This window comes from Sminthopsis crassicaudata, chromosome 3 (genome assembly GCF_048593235.1).
Source record: "Sminthopsis crassicaudata isolate SCR6 chromosome 3, ASM4859323v1, whole genome shotgun sequence".
Taxonomy (NCBI): Eukaryota; Metazoa; Chordata; class Mammalia; order Dasyuromorphia; family Dasyuridae; genus Sminthopsis; species Sminthopsis crassicaudata.
In genome coordinates, this window is record NC_133619.1 from 387280259 (window position 1) to 387304921 (window position 24663).

The window sequence follows — 24663 nt, forward strand, 5'->3', positions numbered from 1 at the left end:
ACTGACCACCTTTCTCCAGAGCATTTAAGTAAACATATTTTCTAGGCATGGAAAACTCTATCCTAGAGTACTGAAATCTATTATGTATGTGGCTGTTAATTTGCCATCAGTAATTTTGAAAAATAAATTGTGGAGAAACAAGTAATGCCAGTTTTGCTCCAATTTTTGTAAAAAGGAGTAACATAGCTTTTTCAGGCCATAAAACTGTGAGCTTGACTTTCTTTCTTGGCAAAATAATACATAATTAAAAGAATGGCTTGTGAATACTTAGGGAATGGTGAGTAAGCAAACATGTATCCAGCAAGAACAAATACTACCAGGAAACCATATTTTCATTTTTTTGACAGTTACTATTAAGCTGGAAGACTGGGATAATAGTTACTTTAGACATAGTATCCTTAGTTTTAATGCCTCCTCTAATACTTAATTGTAAATACTAGTAGTCTGGTAGACTGAGAGAGTACTCTCCTTAGACACAGTATCCTTGGTTTTAAAGTCTTTCTCTATCGTTTGTAACTTTTTTTATTCCAGGTGGTTTGGCAAATTATGAACTTTTTTGGTTCTTATGGCTTGAAGAGTATGAATTTTTGGTATGGTAACATGTATTAAAATATTCTTAAATCAATCTTACATTGAGATGATTGTAGGCAATGGCTTTCTTTATTGTTATATGTGATGCATATGCATCTTTATGACAGACAATGGGCTAAACTTAGATAAAGGTATTTATTATTGTTGGAAAGATATTCTTATCTGTTCACTAAAGTTCAGATAGTAGTATTGGGACAAGATAGTATCCTGCTATTAAAAATAAATTGTTGTATTGACTAGAGGACAAGTGGTTAAAGATAACTGCTTTTTAAAGTTGCATTAAAATAAATCAAAATTAAAATAAAATATCAAATCTGTGGCCTGTCTATTTTATCTTTTTGGCATCTCTCATAAACACATCATGGTTTCCCATGTGGCTCAAAAAAAACCCAAAGAGTTTTTCATCTCTCTCCTCAGATTACCACAATATGGTCTCCAAAATTGTCTCCTTATTTTGATTCTCTTTCTTCTCAAACATACCTCCCGAACTTACCTTCTGTAAAATTACTGAAACTATCCCATTGTAGTTTCAATGGCATATAGGATGATGGGGTTGTTATATATGTCTTCTTGCTCCCACATTTTGTTTGTTCTTTATTTCTTTTGCTAGGTTCTATTTTGAAAGTTGTGTTTTTGTTTTTTTTTTTAAATTCCAGGAATCTTAGAGATGGAAGATTTAGCATGAATACATTTATGAAATACTGTTAACTTTTTATGGATCAGTTGGTGCAATTACAGACTACAGTTTGATCTGTGATAGTCCTTGAGCCCTAGCATGATTTATTAGTTGAGCTTTCTATGATATTTTGAGCTATGTTTTTGTATATAGAGATAGCAAACTTCTGATGTGTACGTCTAACCACTAGGCCACTTCTTGCTAGCTTTTTGGTAGGTGCTAAACTTTTGCAACTTGCAGGGAGGGAAGAACAATTTCTGTGTTTCCTTTCATAATTTACATTGATCAATAATCTCAAGATCTTTAAAAATAATATATAATAAATGATTCTATAATTTTTGGTGGCAGTGGCATGTACACAGATGTGTGCAGTATAAGATAATTGATGATTGGGGGAATCAGGAAAGTTTTCAAAGAGAGACCAGAACCTGAGTAAGCTTGAAAACATGGCAGAGAAGGAGCACTTTAGAAGAATAGGTAATGGATTATAAATACGTGGGTAAAAGGAATGAAGTATTGACTTTGGGGAAGAGCTATGGATGTAATTTCATGAAACATGAAATAATGTGAAATAGTCCCTGGGAGGTAAATTGCAGTTAGTTTGTGGATGATTATAATTATAAGGAACTTGAATTTTATCCTAGTAGCAATGGGAATCCACTGAAATTTTTTGAGTAAAGGAATGAGTAGGAAGAGTACTTTGTGTATGTTTCGGGGTATATGTTTGAGAAGTAAGAGAATCAAAATAAGGAGACAAGTTTGGAGACCATATTGTGGTAATCTGAGGAGAGAGATGAAAAACTCTTTAGGTTTTTTTTTTTTTTGAGCCACATGGGAAACCATGATGTGTTTGTGAGAGATGCCAAAAAGGTAAAATAGACAAGCCACAGATTTGATATGAGGTTGATCATGGTAAATAGAAGGAAAATTAATATGAGAGGGTGAGGGTAAGAAGAATGTTATTTAGGGTTTGAAAAAATAGTCCCCAGGAAGAAAGAGATGATAGTTCCATTGAATTTTGTTTTGGTCAGACCAAACACATTTGTTCTGAACTCATTATTAATTTCAATAGCAAATGTAACATTCTATGTTCATTTAGGAGAAATTAGTTGAGTAACAGTGGCTTGAAGTCAGGAAAACTTGAGTTTGAATCATGCCTCAAATACTTTCTAGCCTGCGCTAGAGTTCCTTAGATGTAAAAATGAAGCAGTTGTATTCAGTGGTCTCCAAGATTCCTTCTGCTCAAAAATCTAGGATCCCATGATCCTAGTTCAAAGTTTATGGTAACATATTTAGGTAAGAAATAAGCTGAAGCATGTCATGGGGAGCATATGCAAGACATTAAAGAGACTTGAGTCTTGTGAGGTTTAAGGAACAGGGGATGCTAATTCTGGAGAAGAGTTATGGTAGCTTTAGGGTGGATGTGATAACTCTTTTCAAGTATTTGAAAGATTATTAGGAAGACTTGTTTTAATTGGTCTCCACAGAGTGATCTAGAATCTAGGTAAAAAATGAAAGTTTCCAAGAGACAGATTTTGGCATGTTAGAAGGAAAAAAATTCCTAAAAATATGTAGAGATGTCAAAAAGTAGAATAGGAAGTTTGAGGAAGTAATACATTCAGTATCACTTGAGCTCATCATCTAAGAATAGATGATGATTTGTCAAAAGTTAGGTAATTCTTATCTAAATTTGGGTTGGGTTGAATTATATCTGAAGTTTCTTATAATTTTGAGATTTAATGATTTCATTATTGTATTAAAACTTTTATATGGGGAGTTAACAATTTATAGACTACCTTAAGCTTATAGTGTGGAATTTTTGTAAAAAACAAACAATCATTTTTCATGATGTTTAATTTTAGCAATATTTTGTAAATTTGCACATAGCTCTACAGTTAAACACTCTGTATTTGGGGAGTTGATTAGGACATAAATAACTACTTATATGGTATCTGCCAAAAATGCTCAAATCACCAAATGATTACATTCATTTCATGTGACATCAAGGTTATGCTTAAGATTCTACAAGCTAGACTTCAACAATATATGAACTGAGAATTACCAGAAAATCAGTCTGATTTTCGAAGAGTCAGAGGAACTAGAGACCAAATTGCCAAATTGGATTATGGAGAAAGCAAAGGATTCTCCCCTCTCCCAATCTACTTCTACTTCATTGTCTACATTAAAAACTTTTAACTATGTGGATCATAACAAAATGTAGCAAATTGTCAAAGAGATGAGAGTGCCAGATCATCTTGTCTCCTGAGAAACCTCTTTGTGGGACAAGAAGGAATAGTTAGAACTGTATGTGGAACAATGTATGACATGACTGTATGTTGTCACCTTATTTGTTTAATTTATATGTATTCTGCATATAATTTATATGCATTATATGCATAATTTATATGCAGAATACATAATACAAAATGCCAGACTGGATAAATAACAAGCTGGAAATAAGAATATTGGGAGAAATATCAAAAATCTCAGATATGTAGACAATACCATTTCAATGGCAGAAAGTGAAGAGAAATTAAGAAATCTCCTGATAAGGGTAAAAGAAGAGAAGTGTAAGAGCTAACTTGAAATTCAATATATTAAAAAAAAAATATTGGTAAACTGGTCTCATCACTTTTTGGCAAATAGAGGGAGAAGAAATGGAAACAATATCACATTCTGTTTTCTTGGGCTCAAAGATTACTGTAGATAGTGATTACAGCCATGAAATTAAAAGATACTTTGGCAAATCTGGGCAGTATACTAAAAATCAGGGATATCATTTTGCTGACAAAGATTCATGTAGCTAAAACTACAGTTTTTTCCAGTGCAATATATGGCTGTGACAGTTGAACTATAAGGAAAGTTGAGTGCTTCAGAATTGATGCTTTTCAATTGTGCGCTTGGAGTAACCTTGGACAGTAAAAAGATCATATCAATCAATGCTTTAAGACCTTAACTCAGATTATTCATTGGAAAATCAAATATTGAAGGTGAAACTTAAATACTTTGGCCACTCAATGAGAAGATAGGACTCATTGGAAAAGACCCTGATGTTGGGAAAGATCAAAGACAAAAGAAGAAGGGGATAGTAGATGGAGATGGAGAGATAGTGTCATAAAAGCCATGAACATGATCTTTTACAGACTTTAAGATACAGTGGAGGAGAAAAAGGCCTAGCATGTGATGAGGCATAAGGTCATGAAGAGTCAGACAAAAAGGAGCAATTGAACAACTGGAACCAACATTTCTTTATTAATGAACCAGAAAGCATATGGGTACAAGACTTATATCTAGATCTAGATATAGATATAGATCATATTTTTTTCTTATCAATGGGAAAGAAAGACATATGTTAGAACAACAGGAAAACTCAAATAGGATATTTTTTTATGAACCCTGGACAGAAATCTGTCATTTTTATAAGTCCCACTAAACACATGTTTGGGTAATGTGCTCCATCCTAGATCTTAGGACTTTCTGATATTTTTAGGGCCTCTGAACATATTATGTAAAACTCAGGATTGTTTCAGATGTCATTGGAAATAGATAACAAGTTTATCATTAGATTAAAACTCACCAATTGGTTTTCTTAGGTTTGAGCACTTGTCAAAGAATACTCATACAATGATAGCTTCCCACCTGTAGCAGGTTACCTTACATTAAGGAGAGAAATAAAGGTTTGTAATATACAATGAAATTTTTTTCTTGTATCATGGTAATACATATTATGTTAGATTTTGTAGAAGGATGCTTTTTGGTTCCTATGGGAATTCCCAGAATACCGTGTAACCAACAGAAAGCTTTTTGATATAAATGAATTTTGAGAAGCAATTCCAATGAAACCCTTTAAATCGAATGAATTAGGAGGTTTAGTTATTTCTTTTTTCAAAGGGAAGAAAAATCTAGACTTTTTTGTTATTCTTATTTCATATGTTTTCATTTTAAACAATTTATTTAGTGAAGAATTTTCTAAATTTTCTAAAAAGTTCCAACACTGAAGCTATTTAAAATATTTTTTAGTTTAGTATCATAAAAATGAAGGCACCAAGAATTCCTGCCTCCTCTTTTTATTGATGAATCAGAGAAGTGTTTTGCTTCATGTTCTTTCCTTTCACAGGTGTCCCAGGCCTTTACCCTTTTTTATTTCTGAAGTAGGGCAAACTCCTAAATAGATCTTAATGGTGGAGTGGACATATTATTATCATTATTCTTCATAATAATAATTTGTTGAGTACTAACAGGGAACTTGACTTAATACAATATGGTTTACAACCCCAGTGAGATGAGCAATTCATACAAATACTATCTGAGATTGGGGTTAGAACAGGGTTATTTGTATATAATAACTTTGGCCCCCCTTGCTTTTTTGTTGTTGTTGTTTTCTACTTATTACTGTGGAGAAGGTTTCTCTTGAGGATTATCAAAGGAAGGATTCAAGGAAGAAGTGTTTTCAGAAAGAATTAGTGAAGGCATTAGCAAGATCCTTCAGTGAAATATGACAAAGGTAAATAGACTAGGGCCTTGACTCTCAGCTATGGAGGAAGTAGAAATAAGGTGTTATTACAAAAGGCAAGATACTGAAGTATTTCTAACAAAGGCAGAGTAGCATGTAGCAATAATAGAATATTGCTAAATTTTTCCTCTTGAATGAGTCATTGCTAGACATAATTTGAAGCTTCATGCAGCAACAAGAACATACTGATTGCTATGATTTTCAGAATATGCACTTGGGTAAGGATGGCAAATTATGATAGACACTTAATAAATGCATTTTGAGCTTCCAGTCAAATCTCTTTTAGTGATGTGCATTTACCAAGGTGTGTTACTGGGTTAGTGACACATGGTTATCTAACAAAGGGCCAGACTGATTTTTTTTTTTAAAGGGAGTGAGAGAAACCATTGCACAGGAATCTTAGAATGAAAGGACAAATTAGACATTATGGCAACTGGAGGGACAATATCTTTACTCACCTAAACCTAATATCTTATCTATACATCCTGACCCAGCTAAGAAAAATGAATTCAATTCTTCTAGTTAAAATGATCACACACTCAGTTCCTTAACTTAATTTGAAACAGATGTATCTTTGTCCTAATAAGCTCCACATTGCTAAATGTCAGAGCTAGCATCTCCCTACATCAGCATTATCCACAATTTAATGTTAATTTTATTTTATCAAGTTTTTGTAGATTTACTATTTTTTTAATGAGGCAGAAGATGGGGTGGGGTGACTATGAGGAAAACTTGTATATAGCTAAACAGGATAACATACACTGAAGAAAGAGCTGATAAAATCTCCTTTACTTAAGATCTCTGTTCCTCACTCTGAATATCTAAGGAAATAATAAATTAAAAGCAAACTAGAGAATAGTTACATGTTATTACATATGATATAGTTTTGCTATTAGATTTAAAGAGTTATATACAAGGCTGCATTACCATGTAGGAATGTGTAGGTGATGACCTCTTTAGCCAAAAACAAAAATGCATAATTGTAGTATTAAATATTCTTTAAAAAAGGGAGCACTGCATAATGCAGATCTATGTACAGATGACTTTGGATGGTGACAAGGATTTATTTTTAAATATTAGTTGACAAAGGATATCTATCTCTTCTGTCTTCCACATTGTAGTAATGTTTCATATCTTTTTTTTTTTTTTTTTTTTTTTTTTTTTACAAGAGCATTAGGTTCAAAGGAATTTCAAAAAGGTCATGTATTTAATAGAGAGAGAATGAGAGAAGTTAAATTACTTGTTTCAGGTCACACATAAGTAATAAGTGACAAGGCTAGGGGGGAATCCTCTGATTTCAGATCCAGTGTTCCAGTGGTAATAGAGATGAAAAATGTTCCAGCTTTGGAGTAGTAGACCTGGGTTCAAGACCTAGCCTTGTGACTTTTTGGGTGACAAGTCATTTGTCTTTGTTGGATATTAGTTTCTTCATCTTTATGAGAAGGAGATTGAATTAGATGATCACTGAAGTCTATTCCAGCTCTAAATATATAATTGTGTGCTAAATATCACCCCAAGATAAAAAAAAAAAATATCACCCCAAGATACGAATGCATTGTTGGTGGAATTGTGAAGTAATCTAACCATTTTTGAGAACAATTTGGAATCCTGCCCAATAAGCTATCAAATGGCCTACTAATTGACCCAGTAATACCATTTCTATGTTTATATCCCAAAGAGATCATAAAAAAGGGGAAAAGATCTACATATACAAACATATTTATATCAGCTCTTTTTGTGACATCAGAAATTGAAAAATGAGCCTGTTAGTTACAGAATGGTTTACAAATTATGGTTTATGAATGTATCAGAATACTATTGTCTTATAAGAAGTAATGAACAGGCAGCCTTTCAGAAAAACCTGGAAAGACTTACATGAACTGATGTTGAATGAGGCAGAACCAGGACAACATTATACACAGTAACAGCAATATTGTGTGATGACCAACTATTATTGACTTACCTCCTCTCAGCAATACAGTGATCCAAGACAATTTCAAAATATTTGTGATGGAAAATGCCATTCATGACCAGAGAAAGAATTATGGGATCTGAATGTATATCAAAGCATACATACTATTTAAATTTTAAAATATTTTTTGTGTTTTTCTTTCTTGTGTTTTTCCTTTTGTTCTGATTTTTCTTTCATAAGCCAAATATAGAAATATTAATTTAATATGATTGTACATGATAGCCTGTATTGGATTGAATGCTGTCTTGGAGAGGGGGAAGAGAGAAAAATTTGGAGCTCTAAATCTTACAAAAACGAATATTGAAAACTAAATTTACATGTAATTGGAAAAAAATAAAATTATTATTAAATGCACAAAATACATTGAGGGCAGGAAAAGCACGCAGACATATATACACAGACACATACATATCTCCCTGTAACTTTCATCATTATAGCTTATATTTTTATAACACATCTAAGTTCACAAATACTTAACTTCCATGATCTTATTTACTCCTTATAACTAGCCTGTAAAGTAGTTATTGTTCCCTTTTTGTAGATGAATTAACAGAAAAGTGGAATCACTTTTCCAAACTATCCTAATAGTAAGAGACTAAATCTTTCTGAAACCAAAACAAGTTATCTTTCTACTGTTCTACCCAAATTTCTATATGGTTCACCACTTTCAGAAGTTCCCTAAGTAAACAGAAAGCCTTTTGTTTTCCTTATGAGCATTGCTACTATCAAAGGATAGTTGTTGATATATCATTATAATAAATCTTAAAGAATAAGAAGGAAAGATTGTAGGTCGAAGAAGCTAACTCAGAATCAACACAACATATAATGACTGTTTAAAAGTGAATTCTGGAAGAGGCAGCTAGGTGGCAGCTAGATGGCACTGACCGTGGAGTCAGGAGAATCTGAATTCAAATCCAAACTCTGACATTTACTAGCAGTAAGACAGTTTGCCTACTCCCCCCCCTCCCCAAACCATCATCACACCACCACTACAAAAACAAAAACTAAAATTGTGATTTCTGAAGTTCAAGTCTTTGTCACCTTATTCAAACTTCCTGGTGACTTTCCCAGTAGAGCCCAGCCTCCAGTTGAAGAAATACATATCTACAATGAATAATAGAACAAGTTCAAGTTTAAAGCACTTATCAGATGTGCCAAATTCCTGTTTGTGTTTGATTATTGGAATGGATATAATTAATTTTTGCAGTTTTCAATCAACTTATCTGACTTTTGCAATTTGAGGAAATATAAAGTGGGAGCATTTATTTCAGGAGGTTGCAGGGCACAATTTTGGGAGTCAGAAGAATGTACTGTAAAAGATGAGCATATAGGATTAAGAGCAAGGTTAGCACAGTCACTTTACTTATAGGTCATTTCCACTGCTGACAGACAATTCTTCTTGAAGCTTCATTTGGAAAATAAAGAAAACAGATTGGATTCCAATGAGGACATTAATTTTAATAGAATGATTGGCTAAAGAGAGATTCTCAGAACTAGTTTAAAAATGAATTTGGTGAACTTCAGATTTTCACCTTGCCTAATACTGTTGGAGTAGACATGAAAATAGAGAGGGGGAAAACATTTCAGAGGGGAAGAGAATATTCACATAGTATACTGAAGAGTTTCACTGAAATAATTTTTTTCATGCCATTTTTCTTGCTACTTTTAAGTTAATGCTTTCAGTTCACTTCAATAAAGTGACTGAAGTAGCTTAGAAAGAGATCTTTGATATGCCAGATCAACCAAAAGTTTCAAAAATATCCTTTTGTGTCTCTATTTATAATGCAAATATTAAGTTGGCATTTTGGGTTCATTTCACTATTGTCTGTGAAGTATGTTAACATACAATGAGTGAGAAAGTGAAGAAGGTCCCAGAAGAGAAAATGTCTTTGATAGTTCAATAATAATAAAAAAAAAAAAAAATTAAATCTTTTCTAAATACCTTCTATCTCCTGAGGAAATAAGAAAGAAAATGAGAGAAAATGCTTAGATGAAAATAAATAGTGGATATCTTAAATATTAGCTCAGTTACTAAAAATATTGGTTAATGAATTTCCCACTACTCAAATATTATTAAAAACCAGACACATTTACTCTATCACGTAGCTTTTGTATTTAAGAAAACTCTATCTTTAGAAGCTCTTGGACTTTAAGTCTGAAAACTTACTCTGTGTTTTACAAAACAAAACCATATTTACATTAAATTTTATCATCCATAAATCTTGCCAGTGAAAATAGCTTAAAAAATAATAACAATGAACAAGAATGAAACGTAATCTGTCTTATCTCAATAAAGTACTTTATACCTGAGAATTTCAGATATATTTCCAATATACAAAAAGAATAATAATTAATCATTGCACAAATAATAAACACATATAGCTAGTAGGCAATATGCATTGCCATCATGTTAAATTTGAGTAAAGAGTTAATTTTTGATTTTGCTAAAATGAAGAATATTGTATAACAATCTTAAATCTGTTCTTTTCTTTATCAGTTAGAAGAGTTTTTTACACATTTTTTTTTTCAAACTTAGAATTTGTCAAGGCTAAAACAGAAACTTTTGGGACGATGACCTAAAACATGTGACTCAAGAATATAAATGTTTCATTAAGATTCAGGTAAAGTGTGATGAATAACTTTTGGGTTAATAAAGGTTTTAAACTCTTCCATTTCAGAAGTAAGATTTTCAAATGTAAATAATTTACAAGGAAAAATTGGATCATGCCAGGTTTGAGACACAGAGGAAAATTTGACTCTAAAATGAGTGTTGTGCTTTATCAGGTGCAATATTTAATATTGAGATATTTCTATGATACCAAATTGTTTAACTCTTTGTTCATTTTTTATCTCATAACTCCTTTGAAAATATAGAAATATGTGTTCTAATTTTTAAATGATTGTCATGTAGTAAGAAGGAAAAAAAAAAACCTCTCAATGACCCCATTTTGAAAACCCTTCATTTCTTTTTTGTCTAGTTGAAATGAAAATTTGAAGCTCTGATCAGAAACAAATCCTGACTCATTTTTTTCCATGCTGTAGTTCATTTGCTGTTTCATTCTGAATAGCATATATAAAAGTGACCCAAGTGATGAAAGTGACATGGCATATCAAAACTAGTTCATTTAAATGAAAAAGAAATATTCAAAATATTCAAAACATGCAATGAATTTGCATGAATAAAATAGTTTTATAATCACTTAGTTGAGATCTTGATATAAATAAAAATTTTGATGTCAAAAAAAAAAAGCTGATAGATTAAAATAGTAACTCTAGCCAAGTAGTATGGAATTTAGAAAGATTATTTGGGATCCACTGAATAAAAAATAAGGGTTCTAAGATTTTACAATATTATCATCAATTAATCTTATTAAAATGGGCTTTTAAAATAAGGTCATAGTTTTCAAATATTACCAGTTAAACCAATTCAATTTACCTACTGAAATTTCCAATGGTTTCACATGAGTTTGTCAATGTTATGTTACTATCTCCTTATCTTTTTCAACTTATGCCCATTTAGAATCTACTAAACATCAAACTACTAACCAGCTTTGTTAATTCAGTCAAAGAACCAATCACAGAATCAATCAAACCACTAAAAACAAAATCCTTTAAACTGATTATGTGGTTTTGTAAAAACACAGCCCTTGATATCCTGGGAGTCTAACTGCTAATCCAATTCAGTTTGCCCAGAGGCTGGAGTTTTTTCTCTGAAAACATCTCAAAAATGGAAAAGAAAGCAACCTGAGTGCACAAGTGAGTATATGGTAATGAGATTGATATATTTTTTAAAAGAGTACACCTGGATATAAATGGTATATTAGATCAGGATTTTTCTTTTTTGCTTATTTTAATAATAGAGAAACTGAGTACTAAGGAAAGGTGTTGATGGAGTTGAAACAAAAATAAGTAACAGATGCAGAATTTGGATCCTCTGATCCCAGTCCTCTTTTTGTTTCTTTATTTGAATTGCTTGTCTCAATAGCTCTAAATGCATCTAGAATTGTGAGTTAGAACTTACACATACTTTGATACCGTCTTCACAGAAATACCAAGATCTTAGAGGTCAAGAGACCTTAGGCATAATCTCTTTCAGCTTCTTTATTTTGTGAGTTAAAAAGTGAGTACTCAAAGTAGGCTGAGTCTTAATGAACAGGAGGGAGGAACAAGATCCAAACTATGAAATTGCTATATCTATGGGACTGTCCTAAAGGTACTCAAGATAAGAACCAATTTTTATCAGTTTGGTCAATTTAAGTGACTTTTACATTTTTTTTTAAAATATTATTTTGAACTTAAATACAAGAAGACAAAAAAAGAGAACATTTCCAAACACCCAATATGACATGAAAAGAGGGTTCAATATAAAACCATGAATTTCCATTTTACAGTGTTCACTTTTTTTAAACTATGTAATAAATGCTACATGTCATTTGTAAAGTTACCCTGCTTTTCTGTTTCCTCCTAAGTTTTCTTCTGTTTTCTACTTTTTTTTCCTTCCTCACTCCACCAAATATTATATATAAATATGTGTATGTATGTATATATACATATATATACATACATACACATACATATATATATATATAACCATACTATACATACTTCTTTTTATGTGAGAAGCATCTTACTTCATAGATCCTTTGTAGTTGATTTGAATATTTATAATACCCCAAATAACTTAGTTGTTCAAAGTTGTTCCTAGAACAACATTGCAGTTACTGTGCACAATATTCTCTTAGTTCTGCTCATTTCACTCTTTGTTATTTCATGCAAGTCTTAAGTAACTTATTTTTGATATGACATATGGTCCAGCCTCTTTGTCTTGCTGGGTAGCTGCGTCTCTCCTATTATAACTTTCCCTTTTTTCCTGCCATATTTGAAAGTAAAAAAGAATGGAGACTCCTTAAAACATGGTTTTACTTAAAACATTTTAATTAAATTAGAACCTTTGTACAATATTATTCCAACCTTTCTTCCTATATTCCTGTTAATTCTTCCCTTTCATATCTCCTTGAGCACTTTCTCTCTGAATCCCTCATCTTTTAATCACTATTCTTTCTTTCTTAATATTATTGTTTTTCTCAGATTTCTAGCCTTTTCTGGCTGTTGTTTCTTACTTCTCCATTCTTCCTGTTCTTTCAATAATTTGTTGACTGCCAGTACTCTAAATGGTACAATTGACTATTCATTTGAACCTGTACCTCAGGGTATTCAGATGCAATGTAAAAATGCTCAAAGCTTTCCATGAGATGAGGAGGAAAGAAACAATATGAATTATTGAAACCTATCAATAACCTTTAGAGTCATGTCAGGATCTGTAAGGTCATTGATGTGGGTTGCCCCTCCCTGCCCTCCAGATTCTAACCCACCCAAGCCTTAATATTCTGGGCTGCTTTTGTGTGTGGTTCTAAAAAAACCATGAATGGGTGAGTAGCTGTGCTCAGAGAAATAAAACAGCTATAATAATAATGAGGTAATGTGGTATAAGAGATGTTATATTGAACTTGGTTCTGATACTTAACTAGCTCTCTGTGTGTCAGTTTTCTCAACTGTAAACTTGTGAACATAAGCCTTTGATTTAATTCAACATATTTCTCTTAAATGCTTTTTATATGCAGATCATGAATGTGGTAGATTTTTTAAAATATAGAAAGATGATTAGTATTGTTTCCTATCTTTCTCGAGTTTATAATCTATTGATAAGGGGCAGAGACAAGACATTAACATTTAACTTATACAAATAATACAAAGTAATACAAATAAAAGCTGTGTAAGTTCTGAGGAAAAAAGAGATGACTTTTTCTTAGAGAGTGAGTAGAAAAAGAAAGTGGGTATTCATAGAGTAGGTAGCACCTTGAAGGAAGAGGAGGATTTCAACATAGTTTATGTTTGTGTGGGAATGGGGGAAAACAGGACAATTTCGATTGTATCTAATAGATGAAAAAAGGGGAGGACAGTAACTAAGGTATTGAGAGGCCTTGAGAACATATGGAGTTCAGTTGAAGAAACACAAAGTATCTTGCGTAGAGAATTAAAGACCTAAGAGACATAGAGTTATCGTTCAGTTGTTTTTGTCATGTCTGACTCTATGTGACCTATTAGGGATTTTCTTGGCAAAGATACTTGAGTGGTTTACCATTTCCTTTTCCAGTTCATTTTGCAAATGAGGAAACTGAAGCAAATAGGGTTAAGTGACTTGCCCAGAGTCATATAGCTAGTTAAGTGTCTGAGGCCAGATTTGAATTTAGTTCCATCTTACTTCAGGACTGATGATCCATCTATTGTGTCATCTACATGCCCCACAGGATGTTCTACTTTGTCCTAGACGGAGGAAGTAGAAACTTTGGATGGAAATAGACAAGAAGACTCTTTAGATTTGAGATAAGAGGGGAAAATAGCTACCTAAAAATGAGAACTGTTCAAAAGTAGAATGAGCTGCCTTGGGAGGAAATGCATTTTCCCTCCAGTCTTCAAGTAAAGACTATGGATGTGCACTTGTTGGAGATGGAGAGAAAATTTCAATATAGAGATGGCTTGGTCTTTAAGGTCTCTGAGGTTCATTCTAACAGGAAAATACCATGATTATTTGATGTGTCACTCAAAGAACTGATTTACATATATATTTGTATTCTCACTATAAAGGAAAATGAAACTCATGAAGAAGTTAGAGGGCTAATGATGAATATAACTGACTAGACCACCATAAAAATAAGCATAGATCATACACTAATATCTTTTGTAAAAGATGAAACAGAGACAATGAATGAATAAGCTGAATAACAACAGCTAAGTGAACAGCTTTAAGTTTCACAAAGAATTTTCCAGGTATTATATCATTTGATGCAGCAGCCCCATGATGTAGATATCCCAGGCATGATTCCCAATTTACCAATGAGGAAGCTGATGTTTGGAGACTTTAGATAACTTGTCCCTGGCCAATTTATGTTAGAGGAAGGATTCAAACCCAAGTATCATCTGTCTGTTACACTAATAGTTTTGCCATATATCACAGTTAGAAAGCAATTGATTAGAACCTTTGATCTCAATCTTTATACTCAGTGATTTTGTATATTGTTATCTTTATATATAGTATAATAGCTATTTTAATTATTAATATGTATTTTTATATTCAGTGACTTTAATATGATAGTAGGCATGAGGGACAACTTTAAAAACTATGTTCAGAAAATATATTTTGAGGATAAGATGTAGGTCTTAAAAGCAGGCAAAAGCTATTTACAAGGACATATATGATTTTAAAAGGAAGTAGATGGTCATAAAAAAAAAAAGAATCAGAAACCATTGAATCATAAATCTTGAAGTGGAAGGGACTTTAATTATCATTCAGTCAAATCTTCTCATTTGTCAGAAAAGAAAACTGAGGTCTGGAAAATCTGACTTTCCAAAACTAACACAGGTAATGAGTGGCGAATTAAAATCAAACTCAGGTTCTGGCTTGAAGTTCAGTATTTTTTACATTGCATTCCAAAGTTTTCAGCTGATTAGAGGGGTAATATCTTGTTAAAAAAAGATAGAAAAGAATGGCAGAGAATGAAATGCTATGGAGAAATTTTTGATCTTCATTGGTGGAGGTAATGGCTTCACTGATGAAATCAAGGTTCACTCAGATGATCAGTGTCTAAGATGTTCTTGAAAAGTTTTGATTGGGGAGGGGGAATGATTGAACAATGCTGTGTGCTAAAAAACCAAACCAAATCAAACAAACAAAAAACCCAAACCTTGTAAGTTATTTGATATATGCATAAGAATAATTTGATACTAAAATAATTATGAGTGGATCTATGATATCACTGGTATGGCATTCCTAAATGGCAACTTATCTATGACTGCCTATCTTGTGAGACTATTCTATGTCTTCATAAATTTACAATGCTGGAGAATCCTCAAATCTCTTAACATTGTTAATGGAGCAGTGAAATCTGTCCATTTCCTTTATTCATAGCATTATGGGATAATAGATATTAGAAGATCCTTTAGAGACCGTTTAATCTAAGCCTCTTACTAATAGTTAAATAAACTGAGGAAACTCAGTAAACTGAGTCAAGTAACTTTCCTGATATTCACACAAATAATAAGTGACAGGCTGAATTAGAATTAGTAACTGGTAATCTGGATTCTTTGCCAAATTTAATGTTCTTGCTACTGCTCCCTAAAGACATTCTTTGTATTCTTTCTTCTACATACATTTTTGTTTTAATGTGTTTTAACCTACTTATGCCCACTGTACTCCTCTCAATTACAGTCCAGGTGAGTTTCAACCTGAATCATTCAGAAACTGTCCTATATTTTCACCAGTGACTACACAATATGACCAGAAGAATACTATTTCTTTGTTTTGGGGAGAATGTTAGAGCTGTTTAAAGGAACTTTTAGTTCTCATTGTTTTTCTGCCATTCAGTTATGGGCCTGGATCATTGTTCATCAACATTTTATAAAAATTCTGGATGAGTTCTATAGTTTGTCCATTCAATTGTGTACCACAGTCTAAGCAATGGATATCTTTCATCCATTTGGCTTTTCCTATATGGATGGTAGAAAACTAATAGGGTTGCTGAGGCTTAACATTTTTCTTGTTTGCATAAATTATTTAATTTTTCATTGTTTGCATGAAAAAAGTAAACAAATTATTTAATTGAGGAAATGTTATGATTTAGCAATCTTAATTGCATTACACTATCTATATAGGAATATCCAAGTTGATATAGGATTGTCTCTGATAACATTCATAATAATAGATGGACAGATCAAAGTGTTTGTTGAAATAGTACTTTACCAAATAATCCTATAGAGCAAGTCTTGATCCTTATCTATTTAAAAGTTATCTTCATCTCTGAGGGAAATGCTAGATAGTTTGGATTTTAGACAAAAAGAGAGAGAAAAGTTGAGTCATCTCCTACTTTCTCTTTTATTATAAAGTAGCAATTGCTCTTTAACAAATCTTCCCACTTCAAATGCTCCAATCACTTTAAACTTCTCACTATAAAACCTAGCTCAAAGTCCCAAACCACAAAATAAAACATTCAACATGCAGGAACTTGGAGGAAAGAGTGGGGGGTTGTTAGCATCTGTCTTCTTCCAGAACTTAGTTAAAAATGTTTCTTTTTGATTATGTTTAAATTCTGACTATTGGAAATATGATTTTTCCACTGCTTAATGATACTGAAGTCATATGAATCACTGGTCTTTCCCTTTTTTTTCCTTTTTGTTGACTTGTCCTTCTGGTTCAAAATCTCCTATAGAACCATTATCATTTCTGTCTTATTCTGGAAAAAGAAATAAGGTAGACAAAGAGCACACGAGGGGCAGCTATGTGGCTCAGTGATTATAGTACTAGGCATGGAGTTAGGAATACTCATCATTGTGAGTCCAAATTTGGCCTCAGATACTATGTGACCCTTGACAAGTCACTTCACCCCCTTTGCCTCAGTTCCTCATGTGTAAAATGAGGTAGAGAAGGAAATGGCAAATCACTGCAGTATTTGCTAAGAAAACCTTAAACTGGGTCACAAAGAGTTGGACACTACTGAAAAATGACAACAACAAGGAGGATTCTGCAAATTCAGTTAAGCAGTTTTCTGTCCATTTTTTACTATGTCAATTGTTAGCTGTCTATGAATTCAACAATTATAATAACCTTTTGGAATACCTAAAGTACACAGCACCATACAAGATACTTGATTAACATAGGAAAGAAATAGAAGCACAAAGACTGATGTTTGTGAATTTTTGAATCACCATAGAAATGCCACAGCAAATAGGATGGCTTTGTTATTTGCATTCTACCCTTTCTTGTAGATAACCTTAAGAAATCAGATAATGTGATGATCATGAATGACACATCCTATTTTTCAAGGTAGTTATGGGTATGAAATGAACTGTACCTGTATTTTTCTGTCAAAAAAAAATGACAACTAGAACCAGAAGGAACCTCCTTAGTATCTTGTATTTAAATGTCCTCATTAAAGAGATGAGAAAACCAAGACCTATAGAGGTACAGTGACTTTCTAAGATCATGTAAATAATAAATAGCAAAGCCAGGATTCAAACTCAGGTCCTGGAATTCCAGGTTCATCCCTTTCTCAATTGGACTATACCAATACCTCTCTGCAGCCTTTGACCCTGTCAATCACATTCTTCTTGTTAGTTTTTTCTTTAAATTTTCATGACATTGCTCCTTCTTGGTTCTCTTCTCTTCCTTACCAGTCTGATTCAGTCTCTGTCTGGACTTCTTCCTCTATAATATTTACTTTCTCTGTAATATTTTGTTTAGTAACCTCATCAACTGTGATAGATTAAATTGCTATCTTTATGTCATTGATTCTTAGATTTACTTAAAGAAATTCTAACTTCTTTACTGATTTCTTTTCTTTCTTTCTTTCTTTTTTTTTTTTTTTTTGGTGAGGCAATTGGGGTTAAGTGCCCAAGGTCACACAGCCAGAAGTGTTAAGTCTCTGAGGTCAAATTTGAACTCAGGTCCTCCTGACTTCAGGGACTGTGCTCTATCTACTGAACTATCCAGCTGCCCCATGATTTCCAATCTCATCTTGAATGAGGTGCCTCATAGAAATTGAAAACTCACTATGTCCAATATTGAATCTCCTTGCCTCAATTCTTTCCCCATTAAAAATCCTCCTCCACACAATTGTCAAAGTGTTTTTTCTCTGAAAGTGTAGCTCTGATTGTGACATTCTTCTCTTCTCCCCATTCAATAACTGTGATAGCCCTCTTTAACCTCTGAGAGCAAAAGTAAAATCCCCTATTTGTTGTTAAAAGCCCTCCCTAATCTGACCCCTCCCTACTTTTCCATTCTTCTTATACCTTCCCTCCTTCCACAAACTCTAGGCTCTGGAAAATTGGCCTCCTTGCTGTTCCTCACACATGATATGGTTATTTTTTTACCAGCTGTCTTATACCTGTAATGCTATTCTTCCTCTTCATCTCCTGGCTTCTGTCAAATTTTACCTAGAGTCTCATCTTTTACAAGAATCCTTTCCTAGTCCTTCTTAACCTTAGTGACTTCCATCTAATATTACCTCTAATTTATTTTGTTGTTTTCATATTGTTTCCTCCACTAGATTGAACTTTTTAAAGTGGGGACTTCCCTTTCCCCCACTTCATATTCCCAATGCTAAGCATGGTATTTGGTACATAGTAGGTGCTTAATAAATGCATATTGACTTGACTTCATATGTATTATTTTAATTGAGCCTTATAGTATTGTTTCAGTTTTACAGATAAGCAAACTAAGGCTCAGAGAAGTTAAATGATTTACCTCATCCTTGTCCCACAGCCAGTGAATATCATAGACAAGATTCAAATCCAGTCATTTCAATCCTAAGGCAGATTGCAATAGTAGAATGATTATTTCACCTGGAACCTAGAGACCCAGATTTGAATTCTGACTCTACTCATCACATGACCTATACAAGTCACAAAACCTCTCTGAATCTTTTTTTTTTTTTTTCAATAAAATGATTGTAACTACCTATCTTACAAGCTGGCTACAGAGAAAATACAATATGGCATAGTGAAATGGCTGCTGGATTTGGAATAAGAAGACTTAAGTTTAAACATCAGCTCTCCCACTTATTACCTCTATGATTCTGGGAAAGTAAACCTTAATTTCTTAGCTTCTCTGGGCTCTCCTTTCCTCATCTATAAAATAACAGGTTTGGACTCTGAGCTCTAAGATTCTTTCCAACTCTGAATTATGTGATATTGTGATCTTGTGTATGTGAAGGGACAGAACCTGATGTTCTTAAAGGACTATAGTGATTGAATTATTATTCAAATGAGCATAGAGAAGACTTTTATTAAGCACATAGCAGTTCAGATGCTAGACATACTACACTATTTTTATTGCCTGTAGGCATATCATGTCCTGTTCAGGGATATTAGGCAAAGATTCTCAGGGTAAAAATGTGAACAAAATATATTCAACCCAATGATAATGTATGTTAAGCCTATTGGCACACACTGACCAATTTTGTTGCATGACCTACTGGCTGAATTCATCAAAAATAGAAGTCAAGTCATTTAAGGAACTGTTGCTTAGTGAGTTAGAATGAATGAAGTCTTTAGTCAGTGGAGGCATCAGATTCTGTCCTACTTTGTTCCTTGTTATGCCCTATCCCCCATCTGGGATGCCCCAGGCAGTCTTTTGGAGGACACTTGACCTGCTGGTCATATTTCAGAAACTCCTGATTTGGTACTCACTGATTTAGTTTAGACTTCAAGTAGTCAGGCTGCTAGATTACAGACTAATGACCCATCAGATGCTAAAGGCAAAAGCTTAAAGTGCACTAGTGAATTAAGCCTCAGCATTGTCTGAAGGGAAGAATTTATTATGTCATTAAACTTGATTCAGTAAGTTTCACTTCTTTAGATGCATTTCACTGAGGGAAAAAGTAAGAAATTAATTTGAAGCAAGAGTTCTCATTTTTCTTTTGCGTTTCTTTTTTTTTTTCCCCAGGTAAAAGATATTCACACGTAATCAAAGAATGGATTTTTTAAAATTTGGAACTATCTAAAGGAATGATAATTTGGGGAAACTGGGCATGACTGACTAGGCAACCATGAATGGCTACTGCCTGAGTTCAAAAAATACATGCTTCACTTGATGAATACATAGAGAAAACAAGCATGCCTGGTTTAATGGTAGCTTCTGTGAAGTTTTAAAGGCACTTTGGAAGGCTTCTAGGTGCAAAGATGCTGGCTAAAGTAATAATTCGTGCTCAGGATTTAATGTGAAAATTAAGGTATGTACATAATAAGTCAAAAAGGAGATCTTCTGCTTTATACTGAGACATTATGCTCATATGAAAAAAAATTCCTCATAATTTAAAGATCACTATAAGACATAAAAATGTAAAACATTTGGTGTTTTAATCTTTCTACATATGTCTTATGGTTGTTTTATGGCAACAGATAAAATGTTTATAAATAGTAACCTAAAGACACTTAAGGCAATGGCAGGATGGTTGCCTTTGTTTTTGTCGTTTCTCAATCATAATATCTGACAGCCCTTCCTTCAGTTTTTAAAAGCATTCCAATCTTAGAGTCCAAGATCCAAGAGGAAGGAGTAAAGTAGATATTTCATGGTATTTGAAATGTAACTTCCAATTCTATAAATCCCTTCCTGTGCTAGGATTCTCTGTAATATAATATATTTGCTATTCATTGCTATTCTTGGGTGGAATGAAGGAAAGAATTAAAAGCCACAAAGAATAGGTTTTAGTCATTGTTTTAATTGATGGAAACCCCTATACAGATCCCTTATGCTGAGTGAAAGAAAAAACCCTATGAGGTAGGTCTGGATTTAGGACCCAAACCTTGTAATTACATTAGTATTCTTTCTTGTCACAGGAAATACAACATTCTGGGATGAAAACAAAAATAGCAATACTAACCATTGTAGATTATTTTCTTCCCTTATTTTCTTTATTCCCAAAGGAGTGTAGCTTTTTTTCCTTTTTCAATAAGTTGTTCAAGGTCAACCTGTTTGAGAATTTGGGGGTTTGTAGGCTCGAATGACAGTTAATTTTGATTTGTTTATTGAAAAAAAAATTATCTCTGGAATACTACCAAGAACAATGAAAAGGAAATTCTGTCCTTTTTGGTTTTCTCTTATAGTTAATTGGGAAAAGAATGTAAAAAAAAAATCAGTTTACCTCAAGATTGTCCAACTTTCCAGGTCAGGGAACTCCATGAATAGAAATTAAATCTAAGATGGTCACCTCATCTGCCCTTTGTAGAGCTTGGAATTCTCACACTAGAGTTCCAGGGATGAGCATCTGGCATGATCCTTCTGCCAATTGCTTCTTTGCCAGGAGTGGGCTTATAAAGAAAGGTGAGTCACTGATAGAGATCATTTTGGCTGCCCACCAGGACATGCTAAGTGTCACAAGCCAGCATGCCAATGGAGTGTCAAAAAGGAAACAAGTTTCCAAAATGTTTTTGAACAAAGTATAAAACAAGTTAAAAAATATAGTAGAATTCATTGTTAATTCTCTTCTGAAAAATTGCATTTTGAGGTTAGTTATATATGGGAATATGTTTGAGTATGGTGTTAAACTGATGCTAAGGACAAGTATAGCTAAGTATGGCAAGATTCAGTTTGAGTAGTGTCATCACTATGAGATAAGGTCTTTGGCCATGGCAAATCATGAAACAAAGAAAAGTAAACATGGTCCTTAGTTAGTCAGATGGTAAGTAGTCATTAACTGCCTACTATATGCCAAGTACTGTGCTAAGGACTAGGGATACAAAAAGAGGAGAAATGCAATCCCTGCCCTCAAGGAACTCACAATCCTGTGGGGACCATTAGTCCTGTATATCCACTTTTTCCTTCTGCAGTTTACTGTTGGTAGTAGCAAGGCAGAAAAAGAGGGGGAAAAAGAATTCAAAGAATTCATATTTTTCATGAAGTGATGAATTTTGCTGTTGATATTTTAAATACATTTCACTAATCTCTAAGAAATTGTTGTACTACTGGAGGAACAAAGTCACATACATGCTGACATTCTCACAGGGAATAAAACGAAAGGATACATAGTTTATTGAAAAGATAGCATATGGACTCTCTTGGAGCAACCAGTAGAAGAATTGTTGGAGTTAGTTTTATGGATTCAGTAGCAATAGAAAATATCATTTCCATTTAGAAAACTTTGGAGTTTTTTAGTGCTTACTTGGAGCATTTTTGGTGCTCATGAGGAACATGATTGGAGATTAAAAAATAAATGAGGTCAAATACTTTGATTTCATGTCTATATATCCCAACTATTTTCTTTGTAATGAAAGGGCACTAGACATAGTGACTAGTAGCAACATCACCAAAAAATGAAATCGACACCCATGACATTCAGGAAGTGAGTATCTGCCAATGTGTGAGCCATCTGTGAATTGGCTGTTATGTTCAAATTGGTTATTATCAAAATTAACACAAAATGGGAAGAAGGGTTAGAATAAAATAGAGTATTCTTGATAGTTTTAACCTGAACTATTCAAAGCAGGTTGTGAAAAAGTGGGAAACTGATATAGGAAAAGATATTGATATACATTATCACCATTGCCTAAGGAAGTTTAAGTGATGTAAAGAAATTGCCACAATGAGAATCACCTGAAGATCATCTCAGACTCTAAAAAACTGACCTTCTTGCCAGGTAGATACATGCCTATTAATGATAATAATGGGTTCAAATAGATACAATTTTTTGGTAACACTTTATAGAAGAAGATTGAATATCATTGTATTCAGCAGCAAGAAGTAATAGATGAAAAAAACCAAATTTGCATAGAAGTTGATGGGTGATCAAGTTTAGTAAGATCTTCCCCAAAGTATTTAATGTTGAATTTCTGTTTGATTTTCTTTTTCTTTCTTTCTTTCTTTCTTTCTTTCTTTCTTTCTTTCTTTCTTTCTTTCTTTCTTTCTTTCTTTCTTTCTTTCTTTCTTTCTTTCTTTCTTTCTTTCTTTCTTTCTTTCTTTCTTTCTTTCTTTCTTTCTTTCTTTCTTTCTTTCTTTCTTTCTTTCTTTCTTTCTTTCTTTCTTTCTTTCTTTCTTTCTTTCTTTCTTTCTTTCTTTCTTTCTTTCTTTCTTTCTTTCTTTCTTTCTTTCTTTCTTTCTTTCTTTCTTTCTTTCTTTCTTTCTTTCTTTCTTTCTTTCTTTCTTTCTTTCTTTCTTTCTTTCTTTCTTTCTTTCTTTCTTTCTTTCTTTCTTTCTTTCTTTCTTTCTTTCTTTCTTTCTTTCTTTCTTTCTTTCTTTCTTTCTCTTACCCAGGGTAAGCTAGGAAGTGTTAAGTGTCTGAGACCAGATTTGAACACGGGTCCTCCTGAATTTAAGGCTGGTGCTCTATCCACTGCGCCAACTAGCTGCCCCCTCTATTTGATTTTCAACCATCAATGTAGCTGTGGCATTTTACTCTATGCTATGTAAAGAAGTGGAAAAGCACTAAAGAAGATAGATTAGAGGAGCAGTTGAACCAGATCCGTAATATATAGAGAAAAATCTGTACTGTAAATAATACAGTTTTAGGATTTTTTAAAAGTATATGATATTCTTTTTCCTGTATATTTCTAGACCATGTTGTCTTAACTCTGGTCGTACTTCTCAATCCTTTCCTACTAGATCCACCTGTACTCTGATTCAATCTGGAGAGGTTCTCTATTGCCTTAGAATCAGATAAAAAATGCTCTGTTTGGCATTCTAAGCCATTCATAACTTAGTCTCCTTCTTTCCAACCTTTCCAGTCTTCTTATATCTTACTCCCTGACATGTATTCTCTGATCCAAAGATACTGACGTGCTGTTCTAGAAACAAGATAATTTATCTCTTGACTTTGGATATTTTCTCTGGCTACGGCTTTCTCTCTTCTTCTCTGACTACTGGCTTCCCCAGTTTCCTTTAATCCCAACTAAAATCCTTGCTTCGACAAGAAAACCCTTGCTTCTTCTTAATTCTAGTCCCTTTCCTCTAGTTTTCTAATATATAGCTTTTTTTGTATATATTTGTTTGCTTGTTATCTCCTCCACTAGATCTTAAGCTTCTTAAGAGCAGACTGTTATGCCTCTTTTAGTATCTGTAGTGCTTACCAGAATGCCTATCACATCGTAGGCTCTTAATATAAATATTCATTGATTAATTGATATGTGAGTTTTCACTTCATCTTGTCCAGAACTAGGTTTCTATATCCCTTCCTAGGTTTTCCAGATTATATTGCCTTTGTTCTAGCTATTTCTCTGAACCTTCTACAATTGGAAGAGTTATTTCTCCAATCATTCTGCCACTGTTTTAGGTTATTCCTCATAATTGCTTTTGTTGTTTAGTCATCTCAGTCATGTCTGACTCTTAGTGATCTGTTGTGATCTGCTTTTTAGAGCCCCCAAGTTGGG